This window comes from Eucyclogobius newberryi, unplaced genomic scaffold (assembly GCF_026437365.1).
Source record: "Eucyclogobius newberryi isolate DKJ021-1_F unplaced genomic scaffold, fEucNew1.0.hap1 SCAF_3, whole genome shotgun sequence".
NCBI lineage: Eukaryota > Metazoa > Chordata > Actinopteri > Gobiiformes > Gobiidae > Eucyclogobius > Eucyclogobius newberryi.
In genome coordinates, this window is record NW_027315945.1 from 10,538,848 (window position 1) to 10,554,632 (window position 15,785).

At 42.7% G+C, this 15,785-nt stretch overlaps 1 long non-coding RNA gene across 2 annotated transcripts; it reads right to left on the reverse strand.

Moving 5' to 3' along the window:
• Nucleotides 1-237: 237 nt before the first annotated feature.
• On the reverse strand, nucleotides 238-15,522 carry LOC140374509 (uncharacterized). Of its 2 annotated transcripts, none has more exons than XR_011929095.1 (5): nucleotides 15,183-15,522; nucleotides 13,351-13,400; nucleotides 9,834-10,082; nucleotides 5,032-5,247; nucleotides 238-1,964 (listed from the first exon to the last, which is right to left on the reverse strand). It is a non-coding gene; the product is annotated as an uncharacterized lncRNA (long non-coding RNA). The 2 variants fall into 2 exon arrangements; XR_011929096.1 differs by lacking the exon at nucleotides 15,183-15,522 and adding an exon at nucleotides 14,978-14,992.
• Between the last annotated feature and the right edge of the window lie 263 nt (nucleotides 15,523-15,785).

Below are 15,785 nucleotides of genomic sequence, written 5' to 3' on the forward strand. Positions count from 1 at the left end.
ACTTTTTATTGTAACAGATCTCATGCTGATTCAACTCATGTGTCAGTGGTTTTCTCAGATTATAGTTTCTGAGTGTTTCATGCAATCAAAACAATATCCTTCAAATAACATGAAGAGGAATCTAAAATCAACCTTCTTTTTTTTAACCCTACATGTATTGTACTGTATTTATAGGGCTATATCTATTTACAAAATTAGTTCATTGAAAAGTCTGATTTACCACTCACAAACACAATATTGTTTTCACTGTAAACCTTTATTATGATTTCATATCATACAAAAATAGTCCATACACGACAAGGCACAAAGGGTGAACGCTCATTCATCGCATGGATTACATATAGACAATAATAATCTGTCTAAATCCAGTGTGCAGATATGTTTGATCTAGTTTTAAAGGGACAGACAATCTAATTTAAGCCTGAATTGGTAGTTTCCAAGCCTCTGGCCTGATATGAGAAGAGTAACTTTTTGCACTGCAGATTAAAAACATAATTTCAAGCTTATCCAGGCAGATAAGTAATTGTCTCGAGCACTGCTTGATTATCAAAAGAATACATTTTCCAAATTAGGCCAAGATAGTCCTCTTTTGAATCAATTGCACACACATAGGTTGTTTAAAGTCATATTTAAAGAGATTTGCATAGATAATCAATCGTAATAAAAAATTGCCACTTCCCGAAAATTAATATGGAATGAATTAGGCCGTGATAATACGCGCTTTGCTTTATTACATACTAGTGTGTGTATGGGAGTGTTTTAATGCCACGGACAGGAAATTAAGAGACTATTTGAAGTCAATGTATTTGTCATGTCGTACACTGTATCATTGGATGATAGCAGGTATAAAGTCCCAGCCCTCAAAGCATGCTGGGAAGTGTAGTGTATACATGGCCTGGGGCTGGGCTTAGATACTACTGATCAAACATGCCAGTGCTGTCAGGAATATTAAAAGTGTAAGCCTGGCGCACATTGATAGAGATTGTCTCGTGGGTGCGGCGCAGAATCAAAGTCTGTTAAGGCTGAGAATGTGGGATCCAATATATCTCGAGATGAAACTGCGCTGTCATCTGTCACACCACGGATTTCATTTCTGTTCAACTAAAAAAGGAGATGTAACACTTCGTAATAAAACTGGTAGCCCAACAAACAAAACTGAATTGGTTTTAGAGATGTAAGGCTTGGGTCAATATAACTTTGCGAGCGAGGTACAATGTTTGAATGAAAGGTCCTAGCAAGAAGGTCCACACACAGTTGTTAAGCATATATTGCATTTGTGCTGATAAAGACTAAGTTGAGCTTTGTGCTAGTGTTTGTTTCATGTTGAAAGGCATAGAAATTACAGAAATATCAACCGTAAACCAGGAAAAAACCTCTCCATTTTGAATTCTCCTGCTCTACCATAGAATACTGACCAGCCCTCCATCTCAACTTAAAATGTAAAAATATGTGAACACAACCAATAAGAAATAAAATAAATCATCAAATTCAGACAGTTGCATAGAGTATAAAGGTCGACAGCTCTCTCCTTCGCCATTGCGTCATGTGACACACGGAGCCGTCCAATCGCAGTGCAGAAATATTCACTGCTGCCGTGGGTCTCACATTCACTTGTCCTAGCAACTACCGTACAACAAAAAACTCAATAGGGCTACAGTTCAAATAAACAAGACATAAGCTAGGTGTTAGTTTAGCCTAAAGAAAAATACTAAAAGTAAAGGGTTAGGTTCACACAAATTCGGAAATTGAAATTCTTCCTCTTCACAAATGTCCAGAGATTTTAGAGTCCATTAGTGTTGACTGTCATCCAGGAAAAGGGAAGATCCAAAGTATGCGGTAAGTGTCCAGCTAGCAAGTACGCTACCAGGCCATTGCATATAGAGGTAAGCTAGCTGCCACAAATATTGTCCTCTTGTCCTTCTCAGAGAAACTGGTCCATTGTCATCTCACAGGTGCAGAATTATCTGAAAAAGAGAGGAAGAAAATGTTGAGTTAAATGTGGCTTAGGAACTAAAGTCAAAAACATGTTTCAAAAGATATTTCAAAAAAAATCTAAGTTTCAAAGGGGTGAAAAAACAAGTTGGATCAAAAATGAATATTATGATATTTTAAGGGTGAAATATTTACCCTTTTGTGGTTAGTTGTATTGTCCATTCACAATTGATGTGATACTTGAACCTCAACCAAAACATTTGCAGCTACATTTCAGCACATTCCTGATTTGATGCATTGTTAAAATATTGCCTGAATATAGTTACCAAGATAATAAAAATATTACCACCCTTAATGCAAAGACAGTACTCTTCCATTTAGTGTCATTATTTTATGCAAAGTGTCAATACTTTTTAATGAAGTGCAACCAGGATTGGCTTGTATTCTAGTCTATAGGATTTTGTATGATTTTGTCTAAATGTGTGCTGATTAAGGGTTAGAAAGCTACATTGTTCTAAAAGAAGAGGGATTTTGGGGCTAAAGTTGGAGGGCCTGGCTTACAGGAGCCTGGTACGCTACGAGCTGCTAATACAAAGTGGAAGCATGTGACGCACGGTAAGCTAGGCTGAAGTGGACTTCACAAGCTCATTCTGAAATACTTTTTGTAAAAAAAAAAATTAAAAAAAATCAGCAGCTCAGACAAGCAACTTATGGCAGGTCAACGAGTGCAGACTTGACCAATATTACAATTTGTGTCAGCAGATTTCCAGCCAACCTGAAGAATGTTAGAATTGGGGTGAAAATGGTCCAGTTTAAGTTTAGTGGTTCTCACCTTTTGCTGCCCTATACCCTTCAATGTAAATGAGGCAGTCAGATGGACAGGGGACAGGGGACAAATTACTGCAAATTTGCTCCAATCTGTGGGTAAAGGGGTCCAGTGAGGGAGGGGCCCAGACCAAAGTTGGTGGTATAAAAGGTAGTTTTGGGTATTGGTGTCGCTTTGAGTTATCGGCATCATAGTCTTGTTTTGTTGAGAGGACTACAGTGAATAAGCTTGTTAATGTTAAATTTACAGCCCCAGCATGTGGCCTAATAAAACCAGAGGATGGAGAGGATGATGAGAATGATTGTGATTTTGTGTGTGTGGTGGGGAGAGGTGGGTGGGGGTAAAGATGGGTATAGTTAGAGAATGGGAGGGATAAAAGTGGAAGGTGCCCGTAATTAAGAGTCTAAAAGAGTGTGAGAGAGGCGCACACTGCTCAAAGCAAACTTTGAGCCTGGATTCCTCACTTTTTTATTTATGCACCCCCACCCCTCTCCACTATGTCCCCCTCCCCATCTGAATGAATAGCTATCACGGCTCTATGGTGTCCCATCCAGCCATACTCCTCCCCCAGTCCTCCAGAACCACTCTGAATAGAGATCCGAATTGAGCAAACAGTCAGCCTGTCAGCTCAATAGGAGGTCTGGCCGTGAACTTGAAGTCCTTCCCAGGCCCCGAGCCTCACATTAGTGTGGAGAGAGGGGGGCAGTTTGGGGAGACAGGGGGAGGAGGGACAGTCTTGGTGGAAATGGTGGAGATGGGGGTTGCAGACAGACTTTTTAGGGGCCCCTCTATGCCAGTGTTCAGGAGACCCCTGCCATAGGGGTTCCCAAGGTTGGTGCTGAATGGGGGCAGGGTGCCCCAGCTGCCTGCCACCTCCCTCCCACTCTCCACAGTCTGATGGGACAGTCTGCAGCCCTGCCAGCTCCAGACCCTCACACACTCCCAGCACACAAGCAGACACAACCCCCTCACCTCAGCCCTCCCAGGCTTCTTCTCATCATCTCATTAGCCAACGCCAGCCACTCCACTGTCTACTGTTTGTATTGTTTTGGGCTCTGCATAATTTACACAGTAAATTGAGAACGGCCCTGGCCCCTTGGCTCAATCTACCACCTGTTTATGGAGGCCTTTCTGTGATTAGCACACATTGCCTTTGACACAGTTACGAACGCAAGTCTTAGCAAAGCAAGCGACGCCTTGACTAAAAATTAATTTGCAAAGCTTGGCCTCATTTGAAAACAATATTAGATCCTGCCTAGTACTTTGGCCAAAATGCAATTTAATAAGGACACATTAGTGCGTTATACACTACCCAGACGTCCCCTGAGAAATGTTATATCCTTATAGATAGTTGCCTTTCCGATACATTTTTGCCACTGACCTCTCCAAACTAGGACTCTTTCCCAGAACAATAGTGTGCACTGTTTACTGCTTGGCTTACTTAATCAAGTCAGGGTGATACTAATTGGTGTTTCAGTTTAAGCGTTTTTTAAATATGCAAGTTGTCTGGATGGAATAATAGACTGCTACAACAAGTGCACTCAGGGAGAACAATAATTGACTTGTCAGGCAGCACCAGCCACCAAAACGAATCTTGACTTTAACTATCAATGCCCCACTTTCCAACTTCCATCTGCCACTGATCTTCAGTTGACTATTTTTAGCTGTGGATTTATATTGGTCATATTCAGATGGAGAGGCTGCAGTTATCAATCCCTTTTCACACAGTGACCTCATTTCGAAGCTCAGAGAGGATTACTATTGGCATAATTGTGTTAATAGGGAACAATTACTTCATTTGGAAACAAAAACGTGTATACGCAAAAATCGCCTTGTCCAAACAGCATGGCACTATCGCGCACCTCCTTCAAAATGGCAGCTGTCGCCATGTCGGGGCACATACTCATAAGGAGGGATGGCACAAGGATTCCCAAATGGCAAGGACAAAAAAAAACACAAAAACGAGATGGCGTTTCAGAGCACAGATGCCCACTGAAAGCCTCCAGAAAGAATCATTGAGATAGGCGTGATTTAATGTGAACGTACATCGGAAAAAAACTAGCCCTGCCCATGTCTACGCAAACCCCCCCTTCCACCACCACCGCACGCACCCATCATGAATCGCGCAATTAACAAACGGTGATTAGAAATGAAGCCTGCAGTAAATAGCGGTGATGAGGATGTCAAAAAGCAGCGGGTCGCCGACTTGTCTGAGTGCCAAGCCGATGGGGACATATGGCATTACGGGCGATGTGTTTTGTGCGAACGTTTACCTGCATCGGTCCTCTCTTCCATTTCGTGCCAGCGCTGTTCTAAGATGGTGGCGTCTTGTTGTACAGGAAAGAGGGGCAGTGTGCTGAGGATGGAGGGAGAGGGAGAGGGGGGTGGGTGGCGATGCAGAGGAGTAGAATCAACAGCACCCCCTCCTCCGTCGGTCTGTTGTTCCCCTTGCCAGCTTCCCTTCATTGGCGTGGCATTGGTACTGTAGCCTGAAGAGCGCAAAAAAGCACAAAACAAGAAGAAAATCAGAGGGCATACATTTTGAGTATCGGGTATTGGCGTTGTGTATGGTGCGTAGAGGCATACAGATGCAAGGCGACCACGCGCGCGCATACACACACACACACACCTTTTCATGTCTGTTCTCATGGTACAGTCTGCCCCTGAGCATGCAAATGACTTTCATTATGCAAATACATGCAAATCAGATCCAACCATCTGAGAATCAAGGGTGGGAAAAAAGCTCGACACAGAGATTGAATGAAAGAATGAAAGAGAAAGGGGACACAGGAAAAATCTGTATGAGTGGCAGGAGGCGGTGAGTTAGGTAAATTCTCGCTGGAAAACAACAGTAGTCCAATTGGGCAAACATGATTACATTCTTTTATTGTGTGGAAGATTTTTTTATTAGATTTTCTGCATTGCTGTGATTTTACACACAGCCGTTAGGTGTTTGATGAGCCAGCCTTTTGTTGCCAAGATGTAAACATTCGATTACTGGAAATGGAAGACATTGACAATCTTCTGCAGTCTTATCCCTTTGCGTTAGATAAAATAATCCACCTTTTTTTAGTTTGCACAGACATAAACAGTTATTCACTAAAGCTAGCAAGTCTTGATTTGACTTAGCCGTCGAAAATCCAGTACACGCAGTTGTGTTGTGGATCAAGGCTGTGTGTGACTGTGCCCTCCACCTAATAGGATGTGCTATAGTCGTGTGTAATACTATTAGTGCCTACATAGAGTCATGACTGTGAATGTGGAAATCAGATGTCTCTCCTCTGCCCAGCAAGCATCACCAACTCACATCATAATTGCCTATAGCAGATGGAGTGTAACTCTCAGGTTAAGCCACATATAGATACTTAGCACCTCTATTCAAGCAAATCAACAAAGGAAGCAGAATAATCGCACAACAGTCTGCAGTCTGCTGGAGCTGCACAGTGGGGCCGACAGAATGGACCTTCCATTAGACAGCAGCAGAGGAAGCAGCTTTTGTCTCTAGTGTCTGTGTCTGAAATGACCAGAAGAAGGTGACAGAAGCAGGGGTGACTGGGAGTGTGATAAGCTGGGGTGGGTAGGCAGCCAGGGAGCGGCTGCATACAGGGGTGGGGTACAGCTGAATTGTGGCAAACCTCTCCTAATTGGCACTTGACATTTTTTTTTTGCCATTGGAGCTGGAGTGGGCCAGCTTTCAAGCCCTCTCTGGGTCCTTGTTGGAAAAGTGCCTTATGCAAATATGGCGAATGGGTCTATTGTGGAGCCTCTGATATTAACAGCTCAAGCAACAATGAAATTGTGTACTTACTCTGGACTCGTAGGTGTGAGAGAGAGCAGCACAATGGCAGCAGGAGCAGCTTCAGTCTGAACAGACCCTTCACTGACACTTTGCCAAGTCATTTCACTAGAATGTTTTTTTCTGGTGCTTTCAGTAAAAGCTGCACCACTGAAACAAACAAATGCATGCACTGTTTTGCTCAACATCTGAGAGACTGTTTGTCCTGAAGCTCAATGGCTTGAATTGTTATGGTTGTCAGTGTTGATAGAAAGAGGTTCACTTATTCTCTTTGTCAGATATTTCCTTTCCTCAGCATCAGTTTCTAGCCTAAATGTGGAAATGTATTCATGCTCTGGCGCTGTGTAAAGCTCTCTCTCTCTCTGTGCCAACATTGTTTACCCATAACTCGCTCCCCTGGGTGAGCATGGCCAGGATCTAAATATATCAGCTGGATCTCTTTGGAGAAAACTTTGTAAATCATAACTAATGTAGCAAAATAGAGCTAGTGTTTGGCTTTTCAAAAGCTCACTGTGGGCAGCTAGGCCGGGCATGCCTTTGACTAGAAAGACATGGTCTGAAACCATCCAAAAGCACAAAGCCAATTTCATCTTTATCTCTGCGGAATTCTCAACTAAAAGGAAGCAGTCAGCATGGTGGGTCAGCCAGCAGAAGTCGCCCCCCGTGTGGTCCCAACACAGTCAAAGTACACCTGTTACTGCCGAGTTGCCAAACCTAATCTCCTTTGTCTGGGGGGGGGGCTCATTGACTTTTGCAACCGCCTTCGATACATTCATTCGAGGCTGAGAGAAAGGGGTGGAGAGAATGCCACTTTTGTACAAAATAACATTCTCTGGCCTTCTGCTCAGGCCCAACAGCGAGCCATTTTCCAAACCCTGTTGGTGTGGTCCGGCTACAGAAAGAGAGGCAGGAAGAGGGGGGCAAGAATCACTTGCTCTTGTTCAGAAAACTGTCTGGCTGCTCGGACCCGGCTGGGCTGAAAGGGAGGCAAAAGGCTGCATTGTCCCCTAGTGACAAGTGCACTAGCTCTATTGACTGTAAAGTGTTCTGCTGGGGGGGGTAAGTAGGGCCCGTCCACAATGGTTGTTTTTCTAGTTGACACTTGGAGTCTAAATCTGCTTGCCCAGTGCATGAAAGCAAAGACAAATCCACACACCCTCCTCCTGCCCCTCTCCTCCTTCCTGGCTTCCTTGTTCTTTCGTTCCCTTTCCAATACTGCCCCAGGACATACAGAAAGGAGAAAGGGGGAAAAGGAACAGAGAATGAGGCCCGGAGGTGGTGACGGTGGTGGTTTCGGAACTCTCCCATCTCCTTGCCATTTGTGGTCGAAGCACAAACTAGGACTGTATCCACCCCAGGGTCCCCAGTGTAAAGTGTTACTGATACAACAGAGCCACACACGGAGCGAGCACAAAGCCTTTGCACCATGACATGAGTCTCCTAAGGCACTGCTCAGGGCACAATCTGTCCAGCACTTCCCTTCCATTTAGCCCTTAACAATGTGGCTAACAGCAAGGAAATTATGGAATAGGGGTCATGAAAATTCCCTTTAAAGAATGTTCACTTTTCGACTTCCACTGCAAACAAGTTTTTCATTAACCAAAAGGATGTACAGAGTAAAGAGTGATTTGTTCAAACATTTTGACACATGACTTGACATATTTGGTCCAGGTAGAACTTAGACCATTTGGTAATATAGTGCAAGGGTAAGACATAAGATATTGACTCTCAAGGGCATGGATTTTCTAAATGACCCCCATTTGACAAAATACATTTTTAAATCTGTCAGGGTATCAATCTGATCTTTAATAGGATTAGAGTATTGTGCTTTTTTGCAAGTTTTCTTGGTATATAATTTACTGCATGTTTCAATGATTGTACTGTCACCAACTGTCAACAACTGTTACATTGAAACACAGGTTAGCCTAATAGAGATACAAAGTTAGCTAAATCAGGTGCTACGTTGTTAGAAGACTGGCTGTCACTTCCTGTCACGGCCCTCGTTCCTCCCTCACTGGAGCTCAAATACCACACTCAGCAGCTGCAATGCACCAAGTAAACTATAACTGCAGGGCTCGTCCAGATTGACATTGCAAGGGAAAGGTTGCCATGCGCACATTTAGGAATTTAATATTCGCCTGGCTTGAATGTTCCAAAATTTGCACTGTGCCAAGTTGAATATTTGGACTCGGGGGAAATGTTTTAGTAGAGGCGTGTTGAGAAAGCATTGTCGGACATGTATTGGAGCTTGCTGCTAGCATGGTCGCTCCAAATCAGAGGGAAAGCCTTCAGACCTTGCAAACAATCTTGCGCAGCAGGAGTGACCCTCTAGCTTTGATGGTCAGAAAAGAAATCACACCTTCAATCAGCCATCACAGGCCTGGAGGTTGAAGATCTGATTGACCAATTACTCCTCACCATGGGCCTGGGCAAAGAACCTAAAGGTCTCAGATTGTTCCCCTTCTCTCGCCCACGGTTCTCGTCACTGGGGGTACTTTCTGCTTGATTGCCCCTGGACCACTCCCCCCCGCCTGCTTAAGTTTTGTGGCATTGAGCATGATCCCATCAGGCCTTTCCACATGGTAGCACCTCTTGCAATGGAGGCTCGGCTACGGCCCATTCACAGCCAAGCCAACTGTCACGTCAAATCAAACAACGACCCGAACCCCAAATCAAACATCTTTTCATGTCGACGGGAGAAAGGAGTAGGTAGAAAGGAGAGACGGAGACAGAAAGAGGGAGAGAGGGGGAAAAAATCAACAACAACGGCTAACTTAACAAAGCTGGCCTAAAACAAATTCTTGTTTTTTTTGCTTAGGTGCCAGCAGGATCTCGGATTAACTCGGAGGGAGCAATCTTACCTCGGACAATCCCATCCAAGTCGGAACATATGTGTAATTCAAAGTGCCGTATGCATTCTTTCTGCCTGAGTCCTGTGATGCTAAGGAATTTCAAACTGATCACTAGCAACTAAACTAGCCTTAAACAACTTGAGAAAGTTCAGCAGCTTTACAAGTGAAAGTGTGGGTTTGCATGTGATGCTAAGACTAAGCCTCGACATACGGCCTCATACACAAGGATCATAAAGCTTATTAGATTTGAACTGATCCCGTTGCACCAACTCAACTGGTATGGAGTTTAGCCGGTGCCTGCAAGTGGCTAATTCAAATATATATGAACATGTCCCATTTTTACTGGATATGTGAAAGCAAGTTTATAATACATTTTAAAGTTGCAAAGTCAAGTCTTAAAATGTTCTGATCAAATTCCTCAACTCACCTTTACTTGCAAAGTGGTTCAACTCCTTTCAAACGTTGTCCATTTGAGATGTTGTCGGTAGAAAAATGCTTATTTTGGGCTCTTGAATGCCTTATAAGGAGCGTAATGGGATTCTTGTTACTTTCGGTTATCTAGCTTTATGAAGAATGTACATCACTCATACAGCTAGATAACCAAAGATAACAATCAACCCCGAAGGCTACCCATCCTCTCAAGTCGTAGGTGAAGAAACATGGCCCACAATTTGACCTAAAAAAAAAGAACAGAAGAACTGTAGTGTTAGTAAACATGCATCTGCTACTGTCCCATAGAATTTGAAAATGTAAATATATTTTTGAAAAGCATGAAATATTTGAAAATTTGTTGATCCAAAATCGGATGGACTAGCGCCGGGCCTACACTGGGGTCCTCAAAGTCCTTGGGTTTGAGGTCTACAGCTCCCCTTAAATCTTTCACCCTTGGTTTTATGACATCCCCAAGTGGCCCCTCGACTCCGCCTCACAACACTGCTGCCAATCCGAGCGCTCGTTCCGACCCACAGAAGCCCTGATTGGATCGCCGTGCTAATTGTTCTTTACGAGAAAAAAAAATCTCACATTGGACAATTAGAAAGAGGCACCGTTTTGACAAAAAGCACATCCAGCTTCAACCATCGAAGCAATGACAGCATCCATGCTTCACTCAACCTGGCACCCAATGCGAACTGTCCCCCACCACACATGCACGCACTGAATGGCAAAACTACAGGAGAGTGATGGCTTCAAACGCAAACCCCCGCAATGACCCAAATGCATTTTTAAATTAAAAACGATCCATGCTGTTAAGCTGGAAAATACTTCAAAACTGTCTTGTTTTTTAATTTACATTATCTGATGCCAGGTTAGGTTTTTAACATTATGGCATAATATCAATCTATCAATCAATCAATCAATCTACTTTCATAACAGTAGAGCACATAGATTACAAAAAAACGATTTATACTCACTACACTTTTACTAGCATATAGCCGCAATATAGCTGCAATATAGCTGTTATAATGAGTTTATTAAGAATTCAGGCTCTTTAACTAATACCCAAACCTAAGCCAGAATCATTATTTTTAATCTGTTTGTTTATTATCTATTATGTCTTTGTACATGCTTCATCAAGGCTAAATAAAGTGTTGTTATTACAAATTGGTACAGAAATCTATTGCTAATTGTACTAAAAACGAGTAAACAAAAAGGGTAACATACACAATCAAGTGCTGATAATGAAAAATTCTTGCATAATCGTTGGCTAGTTTTCCAAGAGCAACTAAAACGCTAGCTGGGCAAAAGAAAGTAGTCAGCAATACAAGGGACAAACTAAATTCAGTACAAATCTAGTAAATTATGCAACAGCCATTCCTAAAAAGCAAGTTCAGTTAATTTTTTTAGTCATATGGCTAGCAGGGAAATTGGTTCCTAATTTTGAGTTAAAGTGTAGAGGCGATAAAATGTGATTTCATATTTTGTAAATTGTGCTGTCTGCTAATTAGTATATAGCCTTTTAATTTATGGAAATACAGTAGGGCAATTAACAACATTTAGCCTTTGATATTATTCCGCAGTACAAAAGCCTTTATTTTAGCAATACACTATTTACAGTTACAGCTATCTGCAAACTCCATACACCGTTCCGCCATGTTGGCAAATGGCACAGTCTAATTCCTGCCCTGTGTGCCCATCTCTGTTATGGTTTAACCTAGTCCCGCCCACTCCAATCACAGCATGATGGAGAGATACGGAGAGCAAATGAGAAAACGGCGATGGAGGGGGCGAGGCACTACGCTTTCCCATCACACATATGCTGCTTCACACCTCATACACCTCGAGAAGGCATGATCTGGTTAACGCTTCGGAAACAAGAACTGTTTTCGGCTAAAAGTGGAAATGTTAAGACAGAAACCATTCTCATTGTTTCATTAATAAAAGTGGAAATGTGTTAATTAGGCGTGTTAGTGCTCTTGCTTTGTTTGCACTCTGGGTTTGAGCTTCCTGTTATAGGCAACATAACATCCCCATTTAAAGCTTAGCATAGTTCGTTTTTAAACATTGTAGGAAAAAAATCAGTCGTAGTCAAATGGAGACTTTAAAAAACAGTGTCCAGATGAAAATGAATAGAAATAAAAAAATTCTACAATGGAAAACTCCTGGACGAATGAGGGATTACACTGATTTGTTTTAAGCAGTTATGGAAACGGTCCTAATTTTTCATCATTCTGAAACCAATTTTGTGAACCTAAACTTACACATGGCCTTTGTTTTTGAAAAAGGTAAATGTGTGTCATTATTATTTGACATTTAGCATTTAAAAATAATTTACTAGCCTTTATAAAAATAAAAAAAAACAACAGTGTGTTTTTTGTGCATGACGAAATCACAGCATTTGCTTTGAAGTGCTGAAGATATTTCTCCATAGACTGCCTCTAATTCTGTGGCTTATTTTTTGCTAATTCATCGGACTAATATTTAGCAAAAGGACCGTTACTGCTGCCAGCTTTATGACTCACATCTGATCTGGCCCACTCTCTCCAGGCAGCAGCAGCAGACACGCAAAGATAATTAGATGCAGATTGCACTTATTTCCCTATTATCATTAATAGTCCCTTCATTAACGCTGGTTTATTCTGTGACTGTGCTGTTGTTATATAATCCTAATGAATTTATTCCATTTCGATAATTGACTTCAGAGAATTTTACTGTTTTATGCTATGCATTATAAAAGCTATAGTGTTGTGTTGCCAGATTCATTGCATTTAATCCTTATGGTAATATTTTTTCTTTATTTCTTCCTTTTTTTTCCCTCAACGTTTTAAAAGATCTAAATTGACCAAAAGCGTCACACATTAATTGACACATTCACCAGCACTAGACCAGCGATTAAATATGACCTCTCCAAATTAAAACACCTATTTTACACGCCACTTTACGTTGCCAATTATAATCACACTTTTTGTAACATTTTTAAAATGCAAATAAAACTATTATTATAATTACCTAAACTTTAAACAGCTGTACATGGCTTTACGCCATCAACAATGAGAGATTTACAAAGACAATTACATTTGTATGTCCCAATTGACTGCACATATAAATTTTGCTGTATAAAACTATACATATATTAATCTATTACTAAATAATAAGCAAATCATAAGCCATATTGCAAAGACATTATTATAACGTTTCTATGACCAAAAATGGACGGTATTTATTTTATCAGCGGGAACGTGAACTCCATTGGTGTGCGTGTGTGCGCGTGCGTGCGTGCGTGCGCGTGCGTGTGTGCGCGTATGCGTGCGTGCGTGCGTGCGTGTGTGTGCGTGCGTGCGTGTGTGTGTGTGCGCGTGCGTGCGTGTGCGCGTGCGCGTGCGTGCGTGAGTGCGTGCGTGCGTGCGTGCGTGCGTGCGTGTGTGTGTGTGTGTGTGTGTGTGTGTGTGTGTGTGTGTGTGTGTGTGTGTGTGTGTGTGTGTGTGTGTGTGTGTGTGAAACAGTACCTCGAGTGAGCCACGTGTTGAGAGGCCGCTCAATGTCTCTCCGGGGAACCCTGGGAAAAACAACAAGAACAACAACATTTTAGTCACCACGGACACGAGACAACAAGTGGCCCAGTTTACGAACACCATTTAGGCTACAAGGTGAAAGAAGAAGAAAAAAAGACTTCAATGAGGAGGCGTGAAAGGAGTGTCAATGTATCTTTGAACATGACTGCTGTTTGGAATCTAAATATTACGCACAGCACATACGCCATTATTTTTCAATATTAGCTTGCACGGTTTTATGGAATGAGTGCTTGTTTTTTGACTAAATGAATCTAAAGGTGCATTTAACAGCTTAAAACCACAAAATGACCCCACTTTTTAGCGATTTCTGTCCTAATGCAACGTTTCCAATTCACGAAATTGAATGCAGTGCGTAACATTGTCTTATTAATACTCCCACAAACATAATACAACGCTAAATAATAAAAAAGAATGTCTAAATTCACGCAATAGCCTATACCAGATTAAACACGCATCATGTCCGTAATCCCTGGTTTTATTTGGCGCATTTGGAGCTGGTCCACGCACGTGTCTGAGCCCGGTCCTCGGTGAGCTCGGGGTCTTACTTCTTTGGCCTTGTGATGTGTGTTGATCCGCGGACAGTGTGTGTGTGATGCGAGACGTGCGCAGCCGCCACTTCACTTTCTTTCAGTCGTGCCATTAGGCGCTGAGGTTACAGGGGCCTCGAGTAATCCTGGTATTGGAGGAGGAGCCACGTGGGCTGTAGAGCTCCAATTAACACGTGAAGAGAGTGTGTGTGTGTGTGTGTGTGTGTGTGTGTGTGTGTGTGTGTGTGTGTGTGTGTGTGTGTGTGTGTGTCCATTTTAAATTTACTAAAATGTTTGGAACAGAAGAAAAATCATCAGTCAACAGCTTTGTGAATGACGCACAATTTATAGTATCCAATCAGCTTTGTATGTGAATATGATCCTTCTCATTATGCACAAAGTACAAAACATTTGAATGTATTTCTCCAGTTACACTTTTCATTCAAATATCAATAACCTGCCCACTTTTAGCCCATTTACAATGTGTCTTTATCCACACTAATTCCGATAGATTTTCAGCAGTGTGCTTTGGGAAAACGTGAGTTAACTAATTCAGTTAATTCATGTAATTGCTGGATAATTTAGAGAGTTCTGAGCAAACTTCTGAACCAGAAAAGCCTCAAAAACTCCCAGACGCAGACTCGTGACACACTGGATATCACACTTTTCTTTCTCCTATTTGAATTGAGTCACTTGATTAGTGGATAGAGTGGCACCGCATATTCTAACCGAAAAAAAGTGTGTCCGCGAATCCAAAAACAAAAAAATAAGATTGAAAAAACAAAATAGATACATGTTGCTGTTTCAAAACAACACACAAAACACACGCGAGGTATCAATTAAAGTGCCAGAAAAAAATATGAAACCAATTGTAATATGCCTTGTTATTAGAATACTGTGATTTCAAATGCATTCAAAGTATCTGTGCAATTCTGATGTGTTTTTTTTTTTCGATAAAACATCCACTATTTTCCATTTCTCCATAACAATCGCGGGATGTGAAAAACGTCTTGCGACACCGTTACCGCTCACACCTGCCTCGCTCGCGCTGCAGTCGCAACAACAAGGCTACGTCCACGCCGCACGCCGCATGCTCTCTCCTCTCGATACGTGCGCTCCTTCTCCATCTCCTCCATCTCCTCCATCTCCTCCATCTCCACCCATAACCGTGCCCGTCTGTGCCATCCCCCCCTCAACCACGTCCCATTATGTCCCGCACCATCATCGGGGTATACTCACGGAGCCGTTGTACGCGCGCCGCTGCCAGTGCCGGTGCCGGTGCCCGTGCCCGTCGCGCGTCCTCCTCGGCGGGCGGACGGTGGAGACGAAGCGCTCGCGGTTGGCTCCTGCGCTCTTCATGGCTGCGCTGCGTCGTGACGTGGCTCGAGCTCCGTCCATTCAGCTTCTACGACGCGCGGAAAGAGAGGAGGCAAAGAGGATGGGATGTGCCACTTTTTTTTCTTTTTTTTTTAATTTTGTGAACGTTCCCCATTATTTTCCAAAAAAAAAAAAAAAGGAGAGAGAGAGAGAGAGGTGGCTCTATCAAGACTCTCAAGCCGGAGCCCCCTTTCCTTCCTTCCTCAGCTCCCTCTCCATTTACGCGCACTCGCCATTCCCGGAGTCAGGGTAAATATGAAGTTTAGAAACGTCTGCGCGCAAAACATATACAGCCGTCGAAAGACCCTCCCCTTATGACACGGTGCAGGTTGGGTTTAGTCTCCACCCCTCTCGTATTAAAAGCTTAAAATCAAGGACGCACAATGGTGAGGGTCAGGGGCGTAACTATACACGCAGGCAAGAGCAGATGCGAGGGCCAAACGCGCTGGGGGTCTCCTACATATA